The sequence below is a fragment of the Nuphar pumila genome, chromosome 13 (genome assembly GCF_984573655.1).
Source record: "Nuphar pumila chromosome 13, dmNupPumi1.hap1.1, whole genome shotgun sequence".
NCBI classification, from domain to species: Eukaryota; Viridiplantae; Streptophyta; class Magnoliopsida; order Nymphaeales; family Nymphaeaceae; genus Nuphar; species Nuphar pumila.
In genome coordinates, this window is record NC_143261.1 from 47,214,969 (window position 1) to 47,242,198 (window position 27,230).

The following is a 27,230-nucleotide window of genomic DNA, read 5'->3' on the forward strand; positions in this document are numbered from 1 at the left end:
CATCATGTACTTATCAAAAAATCTTAGAGTTCTGATGAAATCATGACTCCTTCTCAGAGTCCTAATCAGATCAGCACTCTGAACCAAAACTTCAATTTTATCCTATTTCTAACTGTTTTTTAAAATTCTCTCATTTGTTTTATCAGAAAATCCAAAAAATCTGAGAGTTCTAGTTCAATTAGGACTTTGTCCTCAGAGTCTTAGTTGAATCAGAACTCTGTTTTATTCCAATATTTGTTATTGTTTTTACTGTTTTCACAGATTCTTTTATCTGTTTTTCAAAAAATACCCAAAAAAAAATATAGAGTTTCAGTCCGATCAGGACTCTGTCCCAGAGTCCTAATCCAGTCAAGAGTTTGTTCTAGAATATGTTTTTACTTCCATTTTTATTTATTTCCATTTGTTTTTAAAAAATTAGGTCATTTTGTAGAGTCCAGTTAATTCAGGACTCTATTTCAGAGTTCTGATTGAGTTAGGAGTCTAACCCTAACTGTATTTTCTGACTTGTTTCACCATTTTCGATGAAATCTTTTCAAAAACTCCTTCATTTGGCTTTTAAAAACCAAAATCACAGTCCTAAAAATCCAGGACACTAACTCGGAGTTCCAATTCGACTGAGACTCTATTTTCGAAGATTTTGAATTCCAATTATTGATTTTAACCTCTTTTCAAAGTTATTTTCAGTGTTTATTTCAACACCTGGTGTCGGCCCACTCAGTTGGCGCTGTATCCAAAGGAGTTCTAACCCAGTTGAAACTCTATGCCATTTCAAAATTTTAATTCCAAGTTTTCCTTTGAAAATCTTTTGAAAACTCTCTTAATTTCAAGTTTTAAAATCATTTTTTGAAAAACTCAAATAGGGCCCACTCGGGGTGGCGCCACTTTTGAGAAAGTCAGGGTTAGTCTAGGCTTAGTCAGTGTCTTGGTTAGTTTTAAAAGTTTATAAGAGTCAAAATCTATTTTGAAAACTCATTTTTAAAGTTTGGTTTTTAAATTGTTGTTTTTGAAAGTTTTAGTTAAAACTTTAAAAACCCAATGTGAGAAAATGCCAAGTGGCATCACATTTGGGGGATTTTTAGGATTAGCTAGGGGTTAATTAGGAACTAATTAGGATAATTTAGACTAGGGGTAGATAGGTAACTCCACCCCAAAATCGCCCCCCCTTGTTAGAGTCCAAAATTTTCAAAAGACTTGATTTTTAAAACCTAATTTTTTATTATAAATAGATGTCATAGGGAGGGGAGACGATTTAACCAACTCTTCTCTTGAGGATTCTTGGAGCTTCTCTCTCCTCTCCAACCCTTCCTCCATTGCTGCAAGCATCAAGGTAATATTTTTTATATTTTTTAGTTTTATTCAATATTTTTTCATGTTTTAAATCAATTTTAGCCATTGGTGCCTTCTATTTCACGGATTTAACCATGAATTCAAGTCTAAGAACCTCAAGAGAGGTTCAAGAAGATGATCTAACTCTGTTTTGATGTTTTTCCAGGGATTCTAATCCATTAGAATCGATTATAGTGTGGTTTTTCATGTTCTTAACCATTAAAACTTGTGATTTACCCGTTAAATGGGTAAAATCCATGCTTTTTAAGGTAAAATCAAATTTCAGCCATGGATTCCCTGTGTTTATTTATTTATTTTTTACTTATTTATATTTATTACATGTGTTTTAGCATAGAAATTAATTTCGTTTTGCTGTTTGGTATTTTTTATTATTATTTTCATTAGTTAAAGCATGATTTATTAGGTTTTATCAAATTTCTGTGTGTTTTTAGTTTAGAACAAAAAAGAGTATGCTGTTTCGGATCAAAATATTCACTGTTAGTTTTTGATTTTTTTATATGTGATACATGAATGTGTAAATGAACTACTTTAAAAAAAATCAGAGGTTTTGGGATTCGGGAACTTTGTCAGAAAAATCAGTCATCAAGCCGTGATTTTAAATCTTTAAAATCGTTATTTAAATTCAAGAGGTAACTTGCTGTTATGTTATTTTTCTCATCCGATATCTGATTTAAGATCCGTAAAGTGATGTGGATTCATGTTGAGATGATATATTTACTGTAAAATTTTGGTTTTTTTTTGCTTCTGTTTAATATTTTTCCTCTGACAGAAAGTCTGATTTTAAATTTAAAACTCATTAGGGTTTACCAAAACCCTAATCAGACTTGTAATGACCATATATCTCAAACCACAGATTCGATTCATGATCTGTAAAAAAGGAGTTTCATTATTTTCTGTCTACTGTTCACTGATAAAATTTCAGAATTTTTTTATTAGGTTGCTATTTATTTCTGTATTTTCAATCCGAAGTAGTTGTTTTAACCCCTGTTAGATTTGTTATATTTTAGTTCAGATTGCCGGAAAGGTTTCTCCCTAACCGAAGATGCTTTTTCCAATCTGTAAATAGGAAAACCTCTGTTTTTATGTCTAGTTTGCCTCTGTAAAAATGCAAAAGTTTTCATGGAAGATTGATCCATGATTTGGGTCTAACTCTGAAACTGGTTTGTGACCTAGGTTAAAAATAACATATTTTATGGTTTTAATGCAATTTTTGTATTAAAATAATGTCAAAAAATCATTTTTATGATTTCAATATGATTTCAGAGACATAACAAGTGCAGGTACCAATTTTTATGAAATTTGGAATCCGTTTGATGCCTGAATTAATCAAATTGCAAAACAGGGCACCCGCAAGATCTCGAAACACTGCCAAAATCATAATTTTTGTGATATTTCTTGATTTTCGTGCATAAATATGTGTTTTTAGGGTTTACTCATGTCTAAAATCATATTAGGGTGTTTTATGTTTTATTTTGTGTCTATTTCAATCATAAATCCCAAGTTTTATCAAAATCTATTTCAGAAAACCCTAATTTCAAGGTCATAGTCTTGCTATCAGGGGTAATTTGGTCATTTGACCTCAATTTCAAAATTCAAAACCCTAATTTTCTCATTTTTAATCATGTCATGTCATATCATATTTGAGTCAATTTATCATTATTTGTATTTCAAAACTTGCATTTTTACAAAATATCTTTCTGAAAACCCTAATTTCAAGGCCATAGTCTTGCTATCAGAGGTATTTTGGTCATTTTGACCCCGATTTCGAAATTTCAAATTCCATTTTCATATTTATTACATCTTATTGTATTAAGTTTATATAAGGAAATCATATGGAAAATGACTTATGTCTAGCAAAATCCAGTAATTTCTAGATATTACTGGATAAATGTAGAAAAGCCAACATATCTTCACTAACAAGTTTTCTAGTTTTGCAGGAACATTGAAGACTTTATTTTCCTTTATTTCCTATATTTAAATTTGATTAGTGATGTAAATTATAATTAATTTTGGAATAAGAATTTCAATTCCTGCATAGAATAGGATGCATTGCATATAGTTTTAAACTTTGATATATAACTGCTATGTATGCCAATTCATGCATATTTTTACCAATTCACTATGGTCTACACGAATGGCACATGCACTAGCTCTTATGGAGTTGACAAACTTGGTGGAATTTGTATTTATGGCCATAGTCAGAATACAAATGATACCTAGATTTGTAATCTTCGTATTAGCCACATTCAGCCTACACTCTTAGGCTAACTTCAAAATGCACTACATTTCTCAAAAATACAAAAAGGATTTTCTCAATTCCTCAAAATCAAGTCTTTCAAGTCTATATTTATTCATTTCATTCATTTGCAAGTTCAAATTTCAAATCAGAAAATCAATTTTCTGAAAATTTTTCTAAGTCTTATTCAAAAATCGATTTTCGCAAGACATTGATTTTCCAATGATATTTCAAGTATTTCCCAAGTTCCAAATTCGATTTTCTAAGTTATATTTTCAATTTCAAAGTTTGAATTCAAAGAAATCAAAATTTTCCAAAGTTATTTCACCTTTCTCAAAATCGATTTTCACAAAACCTCTAGATTCTTCAGAAATCGATTTTCACTTTCTCAGATACAGTATCTCAACAACGATTCATGATTTTCCAAGTATTATCTTTTCCAAGAATCTCCAAATATTTTCCAATCTTTGAAGCAAACATCATGTTTTCAAATATGCATTTTCTGAAATCCATAGCACATGCTTGATTCTTTGTGCATTTAGGGAATAGAACATGATTTAGACAAGTTGAGCAAAGTTAAGCATACAATTGATCCTTGGTTCAATTACCCCTGGTAAAGGCGCCAGGAACGGTTCAACGTCGTACCGACAGGCGAGTCCCATTCTTCGGAATTATCCTGCATTTTAAAACGGAGGCGAGTTATTTTCAAAATCTTTTTCAAAGGTCAGTTTGACTCGCAAAAGTAAAATTTTTGCGATGATAATAGAATTGCAAGTGCTATAAATTTGAATATAACAAGTGAATTATGTAAATGTTTGAGCTTTTTATGAATATTTAATTATAGATTATAATTATAAATAAGTGAATTATGTAAATGTTATCAATTTGATTTGAACATGTAAAATTGTATATTTGCGAGGATATGGAAGTCATAAAAAATAATAAGAAAAAAGAACCAATAATTGTGAGGATGAAGAAGCCTGCATAAAATAATAGACAAAAATTGATAAATATTTACGAGGATAAAAAAAATTGCATACATTATTCACGAACAATGACCAATATTTTTGAGGATGTAGATGTCTGCAAAATGAATTTGCAAATAGTTGATCAATACATTTGCGAATTCATCTTAAATATATGAGTTTCCTCCTATAAAGAGTTGCAAGGAATGGGTCTTTTACAATAAAAAATATATGAATGAAGAAAAAAACTTATATTTTTTGTTGCAAAATTCATGATCCTCATAACTCTTTGTAGGAGGAAAATCACGTATTTAGAAAGATTTCACAAATGTATTGGTCAACTATTCACAAATGTTTTTTGCAAACTTCCATATTGTCGCAAATATTGGTCATTGTTCGCCTATATTTTATGTGGACTTCCCCATCCTTACACATATTAGTCATTGTTTATCTATATTTTATGCAAACTCTCTCATCCTTACAAATATTGATCATTGTCGCCTATATTTTATCTAGACTTTCTCATCCTCACAAATATTGGTCATTGTTCGCTCATATTTCCTGTAAACTTTCTTATCATGTTAAATATTAGTCATTGTTTGCCTCTATTTTAAGCAGACTTCCTCATCCTCATAAATTTATAGTTTTATTTGTTCAATTCAAATTGATAGCATTTACATAATTCACTTATTTAAAATTATACAATTCACTTGTTTATAATTACATAATTCACTTGTTTATAATATTTACATAATTCACTTATTTACATTTTCACATGTTATGATAAAATAATTCAAATTGATAGCATTAACACAATTCACATATGAAATGAAGTTAAACATATAAAATTTACATAACCTCATTAATTGTTTAAAGAATATCCTTTATTTACAAAACATAACATATCATAAAATATTTAAAGAATATAAAAAATTTAAACTCATAATTTACATCCTTAAATTTTGACAATTCAAACAAATTTACATTTTTAGTTAAACTAAACTCTTCGTAATTGTCCATAGCTCAACTATCGAGAACTCGCATGCCCACACCACACTAATTGGTGTCTCTTTAACCCCCACCTTTTAATTGGCCTTTATACCATCTGTATTCTGTTACAATTCATTTTTGTTCTTTGTCTCCCTGTCAACCTTCTTTTTGGCACCCTTCAAAGTCTCCTTGTGGCACCCCAAACCCCGACCTTGAAAAAAAAACTTTTGGTTTCTGAGCAATTTTTTTTTTAAATTGTTTTATGACAAACAACAGAAAGACAAAAGAAATGGGTAAACAAAGGCAAAAAGGCCGCAAGTCTGAGCAGGCCACAATAAGTGATACATATCAATTCAAAGTCCACATTATACAATGTCCAAAAGTTTCAAAATACAAAATGAGACAATATACAACATCTCAACAGTCTCTTAAAATGAGAGAAAAATCCCCTCAAACCCCAAAAGAAGAAGCCAGGATCAACAAACTAAAGGTGAGTCTCAAGCCTCCAACTGTGCCTCGTCGCATCGCAGCTGAACCTATTCGTCACCTGTATCCCCATAAAACGGGGTCAGAACTCTTGCGAGTTAGTGAAGAACAACAACATCATATATCCATTTATCAAGGGAAAAAGCATATAGCATGTAAACAGGTAAGGTGACAGATTTATATGCATGTGTCAGGTAAGTGCACGTGCTACAAGTCTAAGTAATAACAAAAGTAATGAAGGCAATAGGCTGTAGCAATAAAATAAGGAACTACTCAACTACTGAACAACGATCAACTAAGAATAACAAAGAAGACAGTACGAGAATAGTAACAACATAAGCAAGTAAAGAAACTAACAAAGTAGTTAACTGTGATTGGTTAGTATTTATGTTTTTCCGATTACTCCTTCGGGTACACGAAGGAACCTCACATTCTGTGAGACATGCACCCAACGTCTATTATTTAATTTCTAGTGTGGTAACTGAGGATGCTACAAACCGAGTAAACCTCATGCGGGCAACACACAATTGAGAGAAATCCACACATAGGTAAAGGATTACAATCCATAATACTGCAGTAGTGAGGCACCCTAAAAGGTCACCTCGACCTCCCTAACTCTGAGTGACTGGAGGTCCAAGGATGCCTCAGCTTCTCAAAATGTGTCATAGTAATGACCTGTCACTCAGGGTTGTACCATTCACCCTCTCTAAGGTGAACCATTTTGTGAATGGGGCGCGACAAGTTATCTTTCTTAGACTGGTTTAACAAATCATACCTCCTTTCGAGGTATTTATGCCTCATGGTCCCTACGGGGTATGCAACGAGGACTTAGACTACCCATTCATGTGCTCCGCCTCACACGAACACAGAAGAGCACATCGTCTGTGAAGACGATATAACACCATTTTATCATTTTTATTTTTAGGGTATAGACATGTGTGATCTCCCTCACGAATATGGGGCCATCGCCCAAAGACTCCATCCGAGTCGGAAAACCACAAGTATATAGCTCATACCCTATGGTGTTCAAATCTCAATCATTCCTCATATCAATTGTGTAATGTGCATTTCTTGCACTCACCCATGTCTCAAGCACGAGACCAAGGTGTACTACCCGAGGTATGTACTAAATAGTATAAGTGTCAAGATGTGCTACTGTGCACGTGCGAAGCTAAATGCCACAGTGCGAAGCTAAATGCCACATAATTTCAAGTCTTTCACACAAATATCAAAATAGAAGCACTGATACATACGCACATCAATGAAAAACACATTTCAACAAGTGAAAATGTGCAAGTGAGTGTACTAATCAACATTCTTAAGTGATGCTAAACTCAAGAAGCGTAACTTAATCATGATTGCATGTATATCAAGCTAGACGAGTCTCAAATACTTTGTTGTGTGAGCTATATTACAATTTTTTTTCCAAGCAAAAGAACTTCAAATGCCATACATTGGCAAGTATCGCATAGCGGAACCATTTGCATAAATTAATCCGTGATTTTGACACACACATGTGTTGAGAATAAAATTTAAATTATTCCCATACGTATGGAAATTACATTAGCATTTCCAAGGTGGGTCGTCGCACTTGCAGTATCTATCGATGCGAAAATGATGGTTTTTGATGAAATGGCCAAAAAACCTAAGACAGAGGAAAATTATATATATATATATATATATATATGTGTGTGTGTGTGTGTGTGTGGGTAGCGTATTGTTCACCAAACAACTCACCCTAATACTGCCAAGACAGGACAACGAAGAAGCTACCAGAGTCACTCCAGGCCCACCACACATTCAACCACCCAAATGTGTCAAGCACGAGGCACGAAGTGCCGACAAGCCCAAAACACCAACTACGACCCAAGAGGCCACAATCACGAGTCTGGACATTGCACGACTATGCTAAGTGTCCAAACTGGGTCTGCTGGACAGCGGACACAGAACAACTAAAACACACACTTATATTACCCCTTCTTATATATATATATATATATATATATATATATATATATATATATATATATATATATATATATTTGATTTGATTGCTTGTTTTTGCAGGTTGGCGACAATGATGGGTCAGCAAATCGGTTGGTTGAGCACCAACGGGGCTCAACCAAGTCCGGTCCATATGAGACTACACTCTGTTGGGTTCACCCTAGTCCTGACCTGAACAAGAATTCAGACCAGGTGGGTGCCGCAAGAGGCAAAATCGCAGGAGCCCACACCGAACAGGGAACGCCCGACTTCCCAACCAAACCAATGACCAGACCACAGGGTCTCGTCCTTTGGACCAAACCCAGGGGGTCACAAGAGACCCTAGTCTGAACCCAAGGGTTGAGACCAGGCACTGCACTCAGTGTGCATCCCGGACCAGGGCCAAAAGGGGCTGGCTATGCTACCCAGGTGCTAGAGCACCCGACGCCTACAACCGCGCCATGGAAAAATCAAGGGGAGGAGGGTACGGGGTATGGTTTTTCGGACCAGGTCACCAGGCTAGAGCTGACCTTGATCTAAACCCAAAGTTTAGACCAGGTGCAGCTAGAAACCGCAGGCCCACAGCCAGGCACCCAGACCGATAGGGCTACAACTGTGCCTAGCTGGGAGCACCTAGTCGAGCCATTGCTTAGACTAGGGTGCTCTTGGCTGAGTCTGACCCAGATGGGTACAGACAAACTAGGCCGCACAACAACCAGATTGAACAAAATAACAAAAAAAAAGAAAAAGAAAAAGAACGACGCAATATGTTGCAGCAAAGCGAGGGTGAGAGAGAGACATCCATGGATGGACTGGGCTACAACTGTGCCCAGTCCGATGCCTTGGACACATGCATACTCTGATAAGGCAGACACACATACAAGAGCCAAAATCAACTAGAAGAAATGCATTTTTGTTTTTTTTGTTGCATGCAAACATATGAGAAGAAAAAAGCCATAACAAAAGCCTACGAATAAGAAGCATAAGCACAAATGCATGTTTGATAAAAACACAACATGAAATAGAAACATGAATTTCAGAACCGAATAGAGACAATGGTTGGCTTGAGCTCGTCTCCTTTCATGGAACGAAAGGGAGGGATGCTCAAACACCCACAAACATAAAAATGAAAACTCTAATATTCCAAGAGCCATGCATACAAAAGATGCATCCGGCCCTCTTGGCTTCATGTTCATACTGTCTACGACTTTTCCAAGAAAAATAAAAATATGAAGTTGCATGCTTCACCTTGGTTTTTTTTTTTCGGATGGAGGAGGAGGAGATAAATCGTTTGCTATGCTTAGAAGCTCCACAAATAGGGTAGATGACACTCTCAATCACTCACACACTACACGGTTTTGAGAGAAGAAGAAATAAGAAGAAGAACAAGGAGAATGAGAGAGAGAGAGAGAACGTCTAGAATGGCTTCTCTCTCTTTCTTGAAAGCTTAAGTAGGGAGGGGAGACAAGATGTACGGTTGGAGTTAATCTAGAAAGGATGGAGGGCTGGGGTGACTTCACACCCTTCCATGCAATGGCAATCTTGCAATTGCCATGCATGGCCGCCCAAACATGCCACACATATTGCGGTTTTTAAATCCTTCAAAAAGCTTTTCAAAAATGCCATCCCTTGAGGTTTTAAAAGGCCATTTAATAAAGCTTAAACATTTTACAAGGATGCCCCAAGGCTACCACCCCCCTCTAGCCAATAGGATTGCTCTATTTAGACTCCAAAAAAAAACTTTCAAGAGTGCCATGGGTTGTCGCCCACTTGGCCAATCCGTGGTATCCTTTCAAAAAGAAAAAGAAATTTTACCTCCATGCCACCGCCCAACTTGGTCAACCTTGACCAGCTGGTCCACCAAGGCCTTCCAACGTCTGATAATTGGTCGACCAAGGGCTTGGGTCAACCCCTTAGTCGAACCTAAGGCCTAGATGAGAAATTTTTTAATTAAGTCTTCAATTAAAACTAAATTTTCAAGGTATATATATATTTTTAATTACATCTCTCACGAAAATCGTCTCCGGTATAACCCATACCCTATCAATATACATTCTCCATTAATTCACATAAAATAATAGGGTTTTAGAGTCGTTTGAATTTCTTGATTTGAGATCCGATTGGTCTTATGCAATTTGAAGTGATTTTAGGGTTTCAGTGAACAGTGCATTATGAATTCGCATTCATATCACTACGTATATCTTATATGTGCACATTTGGGTTTCGTATACACACACACACACACACACACACACACACACACACACACACACACACACACATATATATATATACATTATATATATATATATAATTATGTACGAAAACCTTGTAACCATGTAGAAAATTTTATCACAGCATCATATCATATATTGCATTTTTCTCAGAAAGATTGTGGGCCTTACATCCTTTCCTCCTTAAAAGGATTTCGTCTGCGAAATCACCAACATTAAGCTACAAAAAGATGAGGGTATTTTGCTCTCATGCTCGCTTCTAGTTTCCATGTTCATTTTTCAATGCCATGGTGTTGCCAACGCACTTTGACCAACAAAATAGTCTTCGTGTGCAAAACTTGATCTCGTCGATCAATGGTCTCAATAGGTCGCTCGGCCATCGTTAGATCTTTCTAAACTTCCACGTCTTCATACCGAATGATGTGTGATAGGTCAGAAATGTATTTCCTTTACATTGACACACGAAAAACATTATGAATATGAGCATATTGCTGAGGTAGCTCAACTCGATATGCCACTTCACCAACTCTTTCCAGAATCTCGTATGATCCAACGTATATGTTACTCAACTTCTCCTTCTTACCGAAATGAAACACACTTTTGGTAGGTGAGACTCTCACAAAGACCATGTCACCAACCTCGAATGATAGCTCTTGTCGTCTCTTATCGACGTAGCTTTTCTGCCAATCATGTGCTGCCTTCAATCGCTCTTGAATCTCCTGCACCTACTGAGTGTAGTGCTGAAGAACAATCGGCGATTCACTAGATCTATCATTGATATCATCTCAATATGACGGTGACTGGCAAGGTCTCCCATATAGTGCTTCATATGGAGCCATCCCGATACTTGCGTGATAACTGTTATTTTATATAAACACGACTAAACACAAGTGTGAATCCCATTTGCCCTTCCAATAAAGAATACAAGCTCACAACATGTCTTCTAACATCTGAATTGTCCTCTCTGATTGACCATCAGTCTGAGGGTGAAAGGTTGTACTGAACTTCAACCTCCTTCCCAAAGTTGACTGCAATTGACCCCATAGTTGTGATGTGAACCTAAGATCACGATCGAAAATAATCGACATCGGCACACCATGAAATCACACAATCTTTCTGACATACAAATTGGCTAAGCTTTCAAGAGACTAACTTATCCTGATAGGCAAGAAATGGGCAGACTTGGTGAGTTTGTCCACAATTACCCAAATCGCATCGTGCTTATATCTCGTTCACGATAAACCTACCATGAAGTCCATCGTAACATCTTCCCACTTCCACTAAGGAATCTTGATCCTTTGCATGTAACCACCAGGGCGCTGGTGCTCAATCTTGATTTGCTGACAAGTCAAGCACCTCGAGACATACACTGCTACTTCACATTTCATACCATTCTACCAATACTTCATCTGCAAGTCCTTAAACATCTTTGTCCCTCTAGGATGAACAATATACCTCCACATATGAGCTTCATCGAGAATCTTCTTCAACTCAGGGTCATCTGGAACCCAAAGTCGATTTTTCATACGAATACCACCGTCATCTGCCACTCTAAAGAACATATCTTCCTACTCCGCTAGAGCTAGAAGCTTCCCATACTGGGCATCAAGCTTCTGTGCCTCGACAATTCTAGGCAAAAACTCTGATCGAATGATCAAACCAGACAATTGAATCAATTCGCTTTCAATCAAAAATGGCTTCCAAGCTACGAAATCTTTAATCAACTTCTGGCTCCACACAAGACTAGCCAGAATACTGCTCGATTTGCGACTGAGCACCTCTGCCACGACGTTCGCCTTACCTGGGTGGTAAGACAACATAAAATCGTAATACTTGATGAACTCGAGCCATCGACGCTGTCTCATATTCAACTACTTCTGAGATAACAAATACTTGAGACTCTTGTGGTAAAAAAAGACCTCGAACGATTCTCCATACAAATAGTGTCACCAAGATTTCAAGGCAAACACCACTGTCGCTAACTCCAGGTCATGAGTTTTGTAATTCCTCTCATGAATCTTTAACTGCCTCGATGCATATGCAATCACTCTGTCGTGCTGCATTAGCACCAACCCAAACATGTTGCTGAGGCATTTGTGTACATCACAAAACCACCTCTACCCGAAGGTAAAGCTAACACGGGCGAGGTTGTCAGCTTCGACTTCAAGATCTGAAAACTCTCTTCGCAAGCGTCATTCCACTCAAACTTGATGCCTTTACGCAAAAGCTTCGTTAACGATAGCGTAATTCTAGAAAAGTCTTGGACAAATTGTCGGTAGTGTCCTGCTAACCCGAGAAAACTATAAATCTCTAAAATATTCTAAGGTTGTCGCCAGCCTAACACGACTTCAAACTTCGCTGGATCAACTGATACTCCATCTCTGGATATCACGTGACCCAAAAACATAACTCGCTTAAGCCAAAACTCACAGTTGGAGAACTTGGCGAACAATCTCTGCTCACGAAGTACTCCCAAAATGATACGTAAATGCTCTCGATGCTGCTCAGGACTCTCTGAGTAGATCAAGATATCGTCAATGAACATGATCACAAAGATATCCACGAATGAACAAAAGATCTGATTCATCAAATCCACGAATGTAGCTGGTGCATTCGTGAGCCTGAAGGGCATCACTACGAACTCGTACAACCCATATCTTGTTCAGAAAGCAGTCTTTGCGATATCTTCCTTTCTAATGCGAAGCTGATGATAGCCTGATCTGAGATCTATCTTCAAGAAGATTCTCGCTCTCTACTTCGGCTCTTCGAGTTCTGCTGGAGCCATACGATATGGTGCTTTGGAAATAGGGGTAGTTCCAGGCAATAACTCGATACAAAACTCGATTTCATGCTTCGGAGGTAATCCAGGCAATTCCTCAAGAAACACATCAGGAAACTCCCAAACTACATCTAAGTTCTCGATCAGAATTATCTCAGGCTCAACTGGGGTGATACTGACCAAGAATGCAGTACCCCCATTCTGCAAATATTTCTAGGCTTTGAAAGAAGAAATCAAATGGCTATCTCACAATGATCAAGAAAGCTTGATCTCCAAAATTGGACGATCGGGCTGAAATAGAACTACCTTGCCTTCTCTATAAAGAACTTGAGCATAGTACTCAAACAACCAATTCATGCCTAGAATGACATCAAACTCAGTCATGTCTAACAGGATTACATCAGCTGACAAGTTGTGCCCTTCCACCGATACCTCGATGCCCAAAATATAGGAAATACATAATGACTATTCACCAGTCGGAGTACGAACTTTCAACGGGTAATTCAAAGATTCAATGATCAAAGGCAAAGTTCTAGCAAATCTGACAGATGTGAAAGAATGGGAAGCCACAATCAAATAAGGTAAAAGTTGCTTGTCCAACAATTGGAATAGTACCTTGGACCAACTCTCCTTTGGTCACTTGCTCAACAGTTGCGGCGTAAGCTCGATCTGCGATCGTCTTCTGGTTGCCTTGTCTCTGCTGATGCGATTGTTGTGGCTGTTGTTGTTGCTGAGGCTGTCTCTGAGGCACTGGCTGTGACATTCCAGGAACATTCCTCTTCAGATCATCTGACTGCTTCTTTCAGTAGTCCTTGATATATATAGTGTCCCATCTTGCCACAATAAAGACATCCCCTGGTGTCATGATGGCACGGTCAACCTGGATGGTCGATAGGGCACTTTGGACATCTCGAGGCTGCTGCAATCTGTCTCTACTGCTGCTAAGGTTGCTGATGCTGATGATGTTGCTGTTGGGGTCGACGATACTGGTGTTGTTGGTTGATGTTGTGGGATCGGTTCTTCTTTGTCGGTGGATAAAACTTCTTCCTACCAGGATTCTTCTGAAACTGTCTCTTTTTAGGCCAACTCTTTTGGCCTTGCTACTGCTGTTGACCTCTGAAAGATTGCGTCCTCTGAGACTCAGACCAATCTTTCTCTAAAAGTGAAGTTGTCTCTAGAGCCTCATCAATCATCATCAGAGCGCGAGTGTACACCTTCGTACGAAGAGCAGGCTTCAACCCTCGAGCAAACTTTATCGCTCGGTCCTTCTCCGTGGCATATAAGTTAAGACAATAATGTTCAAGACTGCGAAATCAAATAACGTACTATGCCAAAGTAGAGCTTCCTTGTTGTAGATCAAGGAACTCTTGCATCTTTCTACTCTTCTCATGAGCCAGGAAGTACACTCCGTAGAAGGCTTCCATAAATTGTTCTCACGATACTGGCCTATTCTCAAACTTGATCTCCAAGGTGGTCACTCACCACCTTTCTACGTTCTTCCAAAGTCGGTATGTCTCAAAATCAACTTTTCGGTCATCGCTCACTTACAAGACACGAAAGATTTGCTCAATCTCTCGTATTTAGTCTTTTGCTGCCTCTGGAGTCGACCTTTCATTGAAGGATGGAGGATTCATGATCATAAATTGCTTATAGAGAACAACGCTAACAAGAGTTTGAGCAGGTGTCTCTTGCCCTTGAGTGGCCTGCTGAATATGTTCACCCATGGTGCGCATGGTTTCAGCTTGCTGCCCAACAACCTCTGTAAGGTTGTTAAGAGACGCCATCACATCGTCGCATTGAGTATGCACACCATCTTTAATTAAGAAAACATCATGTAAGCAATAATACAATTTCTCAAAAGTAAGTTTTCATTTCATCAATAAAGGAGTTCACGCATTACATGTCAAAAATACCCTTCATCAAAGACAGGGTTACGAAACACATCCAATCCATAGGCAAATAAAAAACAGAAAACTGACACAGTGTTCTCACCAAAAACAACATCATTATCACCGTCTACTGGTGTAAAGGTCTCAGTAGTCCTTTTGACTTCCACAGCGTCACGGCCTGACACAAGAAGGAGGTGCAGAAGTTGACAGAGGTGAATATGATATTTCTTGAACTTCCATCAACACAGGAAGATCTGGCACCAACTCCGAGGAAACAACATACGGGTAGGATTCCGATGAATACTGAGGAGAGTTTGGCGAACCATGCCAATCTCCTTCATGGCTATCAACTTCCACCACTTTTGGTCTAGTGACTGTAAACACCCCAAATTTTCATCATCCATTCTCAAATAACCCTCCTCAGGTAGTGCCAACCCTGTTAGGTCAGTGTAGGAGTCAAACCCCGAGTTAGTTTCAGAAAATCACCATCTTACCCATTTTCATTAGGAAAATTACCATTTTACCCCTAGGTCATTCCAGACCCCAGACAGTCGGAGTCAACCAAGCTCATTGGCCAGTTCAAAACAGTTAGAATATCAATCATTTCAAGCTCACCCAAGCTCACAGTGAGAAGGTTATTTTCATTTCTGACCATTCCTGCCAAAATGGGATCATTTCTTCAGAAATGAGCTCATTTCTCACACAAATCCAAGCCAATTGTCTCTGAGTCAGTCATTCACAGTTAGTCCTATTCCCCAGAGTCTAAATTGAGCTCACCAGAAGTTCAAATGCCTTAGTTTCAGTTCAAGACCATTTTAAGTGTCCAGGAGCCCATTTTAGTCCATTTCAGCTCTTTCAGCTGAAATTGAGCTGAGTTCAGCCAATTGAGCTAGTGTTCAAGCTCCAATTTTAGTTCATGTCAGTATTACTAACCTCCGTTTCAGCTCAAAGTCAACTCAAGTTCGTAATTCACTTCGCTCCAGTGATCATTCCATACCATTTCTCTAAAAATGACAACTTTTCTTGAAAATTCAGTCGAAAAGGTGAGTTAAGTCAGTGTCTGGTGAGTTCATTTGAGTTTTAAAACTCCAAAACCCAGCTCAATCTAGCTCATCTAAGTTCAATCCAGCTCGAACCCCAATTTTCAGTGTCACTCTGACCCAGTAGAGTCCCAAAAAACCATTTCTTGAGCCATTTTGCAATTTTTATCAGTTTTAATGCTTTTTAAACTGGTACAAGTGTTAATTGGGGTCTAACATCCAAAATTCTTCATTCAGGGTCTGCATTTCGCATGTCATTTCTCATAATTTCATATCATTTCTCAGCATTTCATAACATTTCATCATATTTCATTTCATTTTCGAAGTCCAGAACTCCAGTTTTATAAATTTCAATCCAGATCAAGTTTCAAAAGCTTTCAGGAATCAATTTCAAACCCCGGGTTTCCAAAATTGATATTTTTACCCCCGAGAGTCTAAATTTCGAAATATTTTCTCAAGAAAAATAATCTGGATTTATTTCAAACTCAAATTTTTGAATTCTACATTGGATTTGCTTCACAACGGGGTATTGAACTTCAAAATATGAGCTCGTTTAAAAAAACTGCCAAAAATAGCTCATTTTGTCTGGAAATAAATTTGGAAGTATTTTCTCGAGAAAAACAATTTGGATTTCTTTCAAAATCAAAATTTTAAATTCTACATTGGATTTGCTTCGCAACGGAGTATTGAACTTCAAAATCCGAGCTCATTTCAAAAACTGCCAAAAATAGCTCGTTTTGTGTGGAAATTTTGTGAAAAGACTATTTTACCCCTCTAATCGTCAAAATGAATTTCAAAAGTGGAATTTGGACCCGCTCTGAGATGGCCCACTCATTTACATTTCTGTTTTATTAAAAAAAATATATTCTTTTATTTCTTTCAATTTTCTTTTTATTTATTCATTTTTGTTTTTTTTATTATTATTATTTATTTTGCATTTTAGAGAGGTGGGACCCACAAGGTGGTCACCCAAGCCTCCAGCCCCACTTTCCATTTTTTCCTCATTTTCTTTCCCTTTTCCTTTTTCCCTCCTTTTCTTTCTTTTCTTTCTTTTTCCCTTTTCTTTCTTTTTCTTCCTTTTCTTCTTCCTTCTTTCTTCCCTTCCTTCCTTCTTTTTCCCCAGCCATAGCCATTCACGTATGGCTCTTTAGATAATAATAGAAACTTAGGTTTTGATGAAAATCAAAACCTAAGTTTCATACAAAAAGAAAGAAGCCACTTACGGCTGATTCCTATTCAACGCCTCCCTCTCTCTCTCTCTCTCTCTCTCTCTTTCTCTCCCTCTCTCATTCTCTCTCTCTCTCTCTTGACTGCAGCTGTAAAACCTGTGAAATTTATGAAATTCTATATGAATAAATGGGATCCGTTATGTGAAATAGTAAGATTTTAAGTTAGACAGTACAAATTTTATGACTTGTGGTTTCTAGAACGAAACTGAGAACAAACTCTCACAAGTGGTTTTGGATCCGGATCCTGGCGAGATCCGATGATCCGACCCGGTTTACGAGTCCAAGTAAGGAAACCCGATGGTTTTGGGATGATAGCGTGAGATCCGAAGCACATTTAAAGTAAGCGAGTGCAAGTTTAAAACCAACAGGTGAAAAATCCACTTGAAAATGGAAGAAATCCATCAACAAGGAAAAGCGTCCCAATATGACATAAAAAGAATATTTTCGCAAAAGTAAACAATAAGTGGTGAAGTGGAGTTATGGTAGGACGCACAGGGTTGTAGAATTGCAACCTCAATTCAAAACCCCCTGTGCACAAATTTTTTTGTCACAAGAAAGTGATGTTTTCTACCTTGGTGAAAAAGGTAAAAACGTGGGCTCAAATTAAACCCTACCTTTTTGGTCTTTCTCCACCAAAAACGTGAGCAACTCCTCTCACCTTACCAAAAATAGAGGGGAATCCCATGCATCAGGGGATGAGGGGTACCACAATAAGGAAAAAAGAGAGTGGAAGTTGAAAAAAATGACACATAGAGTAAAGGGCAAAATCGGAAGAGATGCTATCCCAAAAAAAATCGTGGGATTTGGAGGAGATTTTTTTAGGGTTGAGTTTTGAAACTCCATCTAAGAAAGAGGAGACAAATCAAGAAGTTTTTCTTTTAGAAATCGTGAAACACGATTTTCTATATCTCTCCTCTCTCTCTCTCTCTTGGGTGATCAGACCTCCATAGTTGGTGGTGGAGTTTTCTATTGCTGCACGACTGGACTTCCATTGGCAAACGTAGTGTGCTACTTCAACGAAGGAAGAAGCGTTGCTTCATTCGCTTGACGCTCCAACAAGAGGTAAGGAGCATTGCTATTTGTATGTAAGTGCTTGATGCCTTGTTGCACATCTATGTTGCAATAACATGGAGTTTACGCGACAAGCACCACCTATATGTAGGTATGTTTAGGGCCTTGAGACCCAGGTGGCATGAGTTGAAACACCTACTCGCCAATAGGTCAATATGTAGTGGTTCAGCCAATGGTTCTCACCCTTGGCCAACGTTGGGGCACTGTGGTGTTCTTTGTAAGGGCATTTTGTTCCTATGTGTGTGCCTGGTAATATGTAATACTCATATCAAAACCTATAGTTCGAATCTATGTAGGAAAATGCATATATTTTTGGTGTGAGTGTTAGCCATGACGGATTCAAGATCGAAACAAAAAAATAAAGTAGGCAAATGGCGTGGAACCTTAAGTATCTTGGATTATTATTCATGAAATTATTGTTTGGTTGTATTTTCTTGTTCAATACACCTTTTCTACTTTGTAGATTGAATGGTTTTAATCAAGTCTGAAGTTATGTATACGTGATTGCTATTTCACATCATGGTAAAATAAAGATATATCATTCCTATTGGGTAATTCGATTGGATTCGATGTTTTTGAGTGTGGAATGCACTCATATTTATAGTTGAAAGATTCTATACATTGAGGATGAAAGGGGTGGCAAAACAGTCTATTTAGAATGATCAAAATGTTTGAAAAATAAAAAGATACGCCCTTTTAAAAGTTACAAAAAAACGGCAAAATTAGTCGACTGAGACAATACTTAGTCGACTGATAAAAACCTTCAGTCGACTGCTGCAAAAATTTCCAGAAAACAGACATTCTGTTCAGTTGACTGATAAAACCTTCAGTCGACTGATGCTAATTTTTTTCCAGAAAACAGGCATTCTGATCAGTCGACTGATAAAACCTTCAGTCGACTGATGCTAAAATTTTTCCAGAAAATAGACATTCTGATCAGTCGACTGATAAAACCTTCAGTCGACTGATGCTAAAATTTTTCCAGAAAACAGATATTCTGATCAGTCGACTGATAAAACCTTCAGTCGACTAATGCTAAAATTTTCAGAAAATTGATATTCTATTCAGTCGAGTGATAAACCCTTCAGTCGACTGCTGCTAAATTTTTTCAAAAAACGGACATTCTGTCTGGTCGACTGATAAAACTTTCGGTCGACTAATTTTATGATCAGTCGACTGATAAACCCTTCAGTCGACTGCTGCTAAACTTTTCCAGAAAACAGACATTCTGTACGGTCGACTGATAAATTCTTCGGTCGACTAATTTTACAAAAAAATAACATTTTTCTTAGAAGATTTGAAGCCAAAAAGGTTGGTCGACCGGTGAGGGTATTGGTCGACTAATAAATATGAAAAATTGAGTAAAGAGTTTTTCTAAAATGATTTTCATGAAAGGTTATTTTAGAAAAGTTTTCTAAAGACTTTTTAGGTGAAATGCAACTGAAATATCTATGAAAAAAAAATAGTTTCGATGGTAAACTAAATATGTGATTCACATATGGACTTTAGGATTATGTCCAATACATAGAACACACATGATAAAGTTGGATAATGCCATGTTGCGGCATATCCAATGGGGGTACGGAACGTACACTCGAGCTCATAAACAAAACTGAAAATGCCGAATGTTTAAGTACTCGACACAAAGTTGAACCAGAATTATGAGAAATTGTGGTTGGTGCCTTTGAGGCATTCGATGGGTAATGTGCATATACTAAGACCAACCTGAGTATGAATTGGGGTTTTGAAAGTCCCCTGTGGTGCAAAGACTTGCTTATAAGAATAAATACACATTAAATATGGGATCCTGGGTATACGTGAAAGATGGTATATGTTACTGGTTTCCCATGGTTCTGGGTACATCTGAAAGAAGATGTATGTTACTGGATCCAAACAAACAAGAATGAAAATTTATACACATATAAATTAAATATGTGGGATTCTAGGTATACCTGAAAGATGGTATATGTTACTGGTTTCCCAAGGCTCTGGGTACACCTGAAAGATGGTGTATGTTATTGGACCCTTGGTCTACCTTGGAGAGGGTAGGTGGTACAAGCTTCGTGGACATTCTTGTTCTTGTGAGAGCTAGGCGTCTCACCCGGTCCCCAGTCCACGAAGTTAGGAGACCAGGACTACCAGAATGTCCTAGGTGGTAGATCCAAGTCTTCTGCAGAAGTATAGGGTGCATCCTAATTTTTGTTCTAGCCACTGGGGAGTTCTCTCTCGGTCACTGACCGTCCTCTTTGGATATCCGTACGGCTAGTCATACGGGTTATTAAATAATAGACCCCCGTATGGTCTCGGTCCGCTACGAGGTCTATGCCTGTGCGTACCCACAGGGTAAGAGAAAGATAAGCATTAAATAATTTAAGTTGACTAGAAACTTATCTCTGAAGAATTACATTCTGTTGAGTTGACTTTAGTAAAACTTGTGAAATCTATAGCTTGTATTAAGGTGGATAAATATACTTCTAGTTCAATCATCTTTTGCACTGTATCATGAATTAGAAAGCATAATCATCTTCTTAGAATGTTATAAACTTCCATGCTAGTTATATCTGCAGTACTTGCACATATTTGTACACAGGTCACTGAGCACCACATATAAATATAATGCTTCTTACGCAGACAGGGGAGTCTGACCCTTCTGCTTTAAATGTTTTTCAGGTAGCAACTAATTGGAGCATCGGGGTGTCGTTTTGGATAAAGCCAAAAGATCTCATTTATTCAGTATTTTATGTTTGAACTCTGATTAGTAGATTTACATTTCTGTTATGGGATGTAATTAATGACATTAATGTTTCAAATAATGAATGGTATGTTTGGTACTTCTCTGTTTTACCCTGTAATGCGCCCGACTTGTGTTTTTCACACTTCCGCTATTTCAAAAAAAAAAAAAATTTACTCCAAAATTTTTACTACAAAAAGTTGGGGCGTTACAGCAGCTATCCTTGGCTACAACTCCCAGCCATTGAAGCCACTTTGAAGCACCATCCTCACCACCTGCACCAGCCTTCTAGCAGCCCACCTTGCTGCACCTTCAGTTGCACCAAGGCAGCCACCACCTTGAACCACCACCTTCAACAACCACAGCTACTTTGAAGCAGTCTTCAACATCATTGGCAGCTCCCTTCCAACCTTCCTTCAGCCCATCTCAAGGCAACTCCAACCACAACAGCAAAGCCTTCCAGCCACCAGACCATCTTCCCTTGGCTCCAACCGATGCCCAGCCACATCATCAACCTCCTCCTTCAACCACACGGTGCAGCCCACCTTCAACTCTGCTTCAGTCATCTACAAGAAGCAGCATCTTCAGTCATCTACTAGGTGCAGTCTCCTCCAGCCGCAGCCTTCCTTGTTGCAGCCTAACTCCCCCTTGGTGACGCCCCAACAGGTTCACTACCTTCAATACATCCAGCCCTTACAACACCTTCAAGCTCTAGCCCTTCGGCTGCCCCTCCAAGCCTCGAAGCTTCAGCCCTTCATTGCAGCCTCCTTCACCACAGTTCTAGCCACCTTGTTGTAGTTTCGTCATAGCATCTCCACCTGATCCACATAACCCAAGGTAAAAATCTATTTCATCTTTTTTATTTGATTAATCCAGTATAAAAGATAAGTTTAAGACTGTATTTATGTTGCAAAACAAAAAAAAGAAAAGAAAAGAAAGATTTTGCCTTTTAGATTAAAGCTACGTATGGGAAGGGATCCGTCCGATCAATGGATCAGATCCTTTCTCATCAATAGCAAATATCAAACATAAGATCATATCTCCCCAATCACTTTGAATTTATTTTTGGTTACATGTAAATTTCGTGATTAGAAGCATTATATTTAATTTATGTTATTGCTTAATAGGTATTTTACTTAGTTTCACCCATGTTTGCTTATTAGTTTGTAGTTTTCAATCTAGGCGTAGAGTCCAGTTGTTATTTCATGGATGTATCTTCATTTTCAAATCCTAAAAATTTCATGATAATCGTGATTATTTGTCTTTGATTTCTTCTAAAATTTTGATTTAATTTGGGTTTTGCAACCCCATTAAATAAATCAAATCCCAAACTGGGATTTTTCATTTCTGGAACTTCCAATTTCTGCTTTAGCAGACAAGAATCTTTGGAATCACCCCTGTGGGAGATTCGAATCATCTTTCAAAAATCATAGTGGATTCATAATTGAATCTACTAGTGATCTGGAAATTTTTAAGTTTTTCCAAGCAGTTTTGTCTTCTGTAAAAAATTAGAATTCTCAGACCCCTGGGAAAATATCGATTTTCTTTTGTCAGGGTATAGACAGACTTTAATGCACCGAGTCCATCCAATCTGTAACCTTTTTGCAAAAACTTTCAACATGAAAGTTATTCCTAACATAATTTCCTATCATTTCTCAAAATTTGGGAATTTTTGAATCTGTTTCAGTATTTTTTATAGATTTTTAATTTCTGTCTGACAGATTTCAATATCCAGAAATCTCGGAGATTTAGGTCTCTGATAACAGTATGGCCTTTTCCAAACCATAACCCTAATCCCAATGGTGTCAAAATATCAAACTTTCTCCTATTTGTCAGGGATAGTTTCTCACAATTTTAGCCTTTTTCCCATCTGTGTACTATGCTTCCCACATTTTCTACCAAAACTTGTCTGTTTCCCCCAAATCCTAGAGTCGCCGGATTCCGATCCGACTTGCCGTAGCTGTAAAGCTCCGACCATAAATCAAAACCAGAAAGTGTAAAAGAAAAAAATCTTTGTATTATTTTCCTCTGTCACTCCATAAAAGTTGGGAAATTTTTATGGAAGTTTGATATCCTAAATCCCCTTTAGAATCAACATTTTAGGCAAAAATCACAAAATTTAGGGTTTTTACTTGAATTTACATATTTAAAAATATAAAAAATTAAATTTTAGAGCTCCATTATGTTTTTACGGATATTTTAGGTGTCCATGCCAAATTTGGTTTAATTCCAAGTTCATTTGCTCCATATGTTAGTTTATCGTTAAGTTCAGAAGCGAAAATCAGGCGAAAATCAGGTTAAATTTGATATTTTATGATATTTTCATCATTTTAAGGTTTTTATCATGTACATGAGCATGTATATCCATATTAGGATTAATTTCAATGTCATTTGCATTTCATATTTTTCAATTTTACAAAATTTATTTCAGAAACCCTAGTTTCAAGGCCATAGTCTTGTTATCAGAGGTATTTTGGTCATTTTTACCATAATTTCGAAATTTTAATTTCTAATTCCATAAATTTTCATGAATATCATCATATTTCATCATATTGTATTTGATTTATTTCATTTGATTTTCAAAATTCCAAAATTTATAAAATCTCTTTCATAAAACCCTGATTTCAAGGTCATCAGGGGTATTTTGGTCATTTTGACACCAATTTTGTATTTTCAAGTTTATTTTCAAAATTTATTCATTATTTATCATGTTTATATCAAAGGGGGTATGAATTTTGGTTTATATCTGAATAATATCCGATAATTTCCAATATTTTCGGATAAATTCAGAAAAACCTACATTTTTGTGCTAACATTGTTTTCTAGTTTTGCAGGAATATTCAAGAAGAAGACATAGTTTTATCTTATTTTATTTCAATTCAATGTAATATCAAATGTAATAATTTGGAATAAGAATTTATATTTTCTGCTTAGAATAGGAATGCATTGCATATAGTTTAATTTATGCAAATTTCAATATGTGATGTATCATTCATGCATATTATTTCAAATTCACTATGGTTGACACGAATGGCACGTGCACAAGCTCTTATGGAGTTTATAAACTCGGTGGGATTCATATTTATGGCCATAGTCAGAATACGAAGAAAACCAAGATTTATGATCTTCATATTAGCCACATTCAACCTACACACTTAGGCTAACTTTAAAATGCACTGCATTTCTCAAAGTTTTAAAAAGATTTCCCAATTCCTCAATGAAATTCCATTTTCAAATTCATATTCATTCATTCATATCATTCAAATTGCATTATTTTCAAATTCATTTTCCAATTTCAATTTCAGAAAAATCAATTTTCTCAAGGATTTACCAAGTCTTTCTCAGGATTGGATTTTCCCAGAATTCTAAATTTTCAAATGAGATTTCAAAGTATTTCTCAAGTTCAAATCAAGATTTTCCTATGTTTTAACATTCTCAAATTTCAAAATCCCAAGTTTTCAGAAATTCATTTTCTCAGAATTCCTGTTTTCCTGAGAATTCATTTTCTCTTTCGGAAATCCCTTTTCCAATGAACTTTTTGATTTTCTCAGAATTTTCAAATCCATTTCCTCAGAAAACAAATTCTAAATTTCAAAATCAATTTTCTGAAGTTCAAATTTTCTATAGAAATCACTTTTCAATGCAAATTTCTGATTTCCAATGAAATTCAATGATTTTCTCAAGAATTCAATTTTCAAGTACTTTTCCAATCAATTTTCAAGCATATTTCAATTTTCCAAAGCAAACATCATATTTTCCCAAACTTGCATTATTTTCAAATTTTCATAGCACAAGCTTGATTCTTTATGCATTCTAGGAAAAATAGAGCATAATTTAGCTATTTGAGTCGAGTTAAAGCACATAATTGGTCCTTGGTTCAATTACCCCTGATAAAGGCGTCAGGAACGGTTAAACCTCATACCGATAAACGGATCCCATTCCACGGAATTTTTCCGCAAAATTTTAAAACGGAGGCGAGTAATTTTCAAAACCATTTTCAAAACTTTGGTTGAGTTTGACTCGCGAAATTCGTTTCTCTCTCGCAAGGGAGGGAAAAAATTTTGCGATGATAACAGTGACCGATGTCATATCTTCAATATCACTTGCGTTACTCTTCCAAAGCTCATAGCGAAGCTTTGACTGACATTCCACTTCAATATGCCCTCCAAGACAACAATATGAGCAATCACACAACTCATGGGGGCAGATCTGTCTCGCGTGATCCACAAAACGCCTGGCACACAGAGGTGCCTGATTTGCCATCATATGAACACCTCGAGCAAGGTATTGAACAACTCAGTCCAAGGATCCTTTGCCTCGAACCAAGTCTTGAAGAGCTTTAAGAAACACATTGTATCTTGTGTTTGATGACCTCTAACCCATACATATCCAATTAAGCATACAATTTTAACTAAAGGAGTAAAGAGTATTAATTAACATAAATTCAAATTTAAGCATACTTACTGTAATGCCCCAAAATTTCTCAACTTGAAGAGTAAAGTTTCTCTGAAAGAATTCTCTTAAAACTTGAACTTTGTTTTTTTTAAGACTTTCAAAAGTATTTTTCTATTTTAAGAATCAAGCTTGTAAAATCTCAGGCACGTTAGCTTAACCAACCAAAAGTGATAACAACGAAAGATAGTAGAAAGTTGAAAAGAGTGCTAAATCCTTAATTTCAAAATGTTACTGTACATTGAAAAACAGGAGGCCCAACCCTATTAAAGCAAAAACTTAAAACTCAAAACCCTACAATGATAGCTAGAAATCTAGAAGGAAGAGTATAGCCTTGAGCCACGTCTTATGCACCATTGACTGCCTGTCGTCGTTACTCATCACCTACCCATAAAATGGGTCAGTCTCATGAAAAACTAGTAGGAGTGTCAAAGAATAAGAACTAACAGCAAAAGCAGCTAAGCATACTACAAGATCAACAATGAGAAGACACAATATGATGCACAAGAAACTCACAAGTATGCTAGCACGTGATACCATGATTACTTAAAAACAACAACTGATGGGTGAGCATGTTTAATTTAGTTATCACTTGTTAACCGACCATGCATGTACGTACATGGCACACAAGTAGAGATAGTCGAGACCAATCTGAGGGTTTATCATGCTATGTATTTTAAGATATCTCAGTTGACTGACTGAATCCTATCCTAAGGAGATAACTAGTGGTCGAGAGAGCAAGCCCCCAAAGGCCTAGTAGGGATGCATCCAACTTTTGCAGAAGTATTAGGCTATCTATTGCAGCCCCTTTCCCCTAACCTCCGATGACTGGGGAAGCCGAGTCTTTTGCCCGTATATACCCATTAATGGCCTATTCATCAGAGTTAGTACCCTTCATCCTCTCTCTTGGCGAAGCTAGGTCAAATCAAGTGTGACAGGGGTTTCTTAACCGCCACGTCATTCTTCATGCTATGGTCCATGAGACTAAAATGAGCATCTTGCCTGTGAAGGCGCATGTGAGGCCATTTATGTGTGTTTTGAAACCAGTGCCCTTGCACGATTGAGGTCTTATCTACCTCGTGGTACTCATTGCATCGTGCCAATCATATTAGTGCTGCAATAGTACCAAAACCCAATCATTTGCCCAAGACTCAGGAAACAACAGACCTACGTGCAACAAGACTCTTTTCTCGAGTTAGGGAAAACCAGTATCTCATTTCTGAACTCACTACAAAGTTTGAATGTTGATACTTGCGCGCTTATGCTAGGCTGAGCTCTACAATCAACCCTGCCAACTACAACAGTGGTTGAGACTGCTACGATAAAAAGAAGAGTGACATTTGCTATATATATATATATATAAAAGAAATAGCAGAGGCAACAACAAATGAAATCAACAGGGACCAAAATCGTGAAACTGCATCCTAGATATAAAGACATGTATTCGAACGAAGCCTCACCGCAAAGCGCGGGGCTAAAGAAAATATAAGCAAGAAAGCGAAGGACCAGGAACGTGAAACTGTGTCCTGGAGGTAAAGGCATAAGTAAATATATGTATATATACGTATAACAATTGCCAAGGCGCAAAGCGCGGGGCTAAGAAAAGAAAATAGACAGAAAGTAGAGTAAACAAGGACCAGGATTGCAAAACCGCATCCTGGAAGTAGATAGGCAAGCATTCGCAATTAATTGCTAGGGCGCAAAGCGCAGGCGGAAGGAAATTAAAAGATTGAAAAGGAAAAAGCGAAAGCAAAGGATCAGGATCGCGAAACTGCATCTTGGAAGTAAAAGGCAAGAA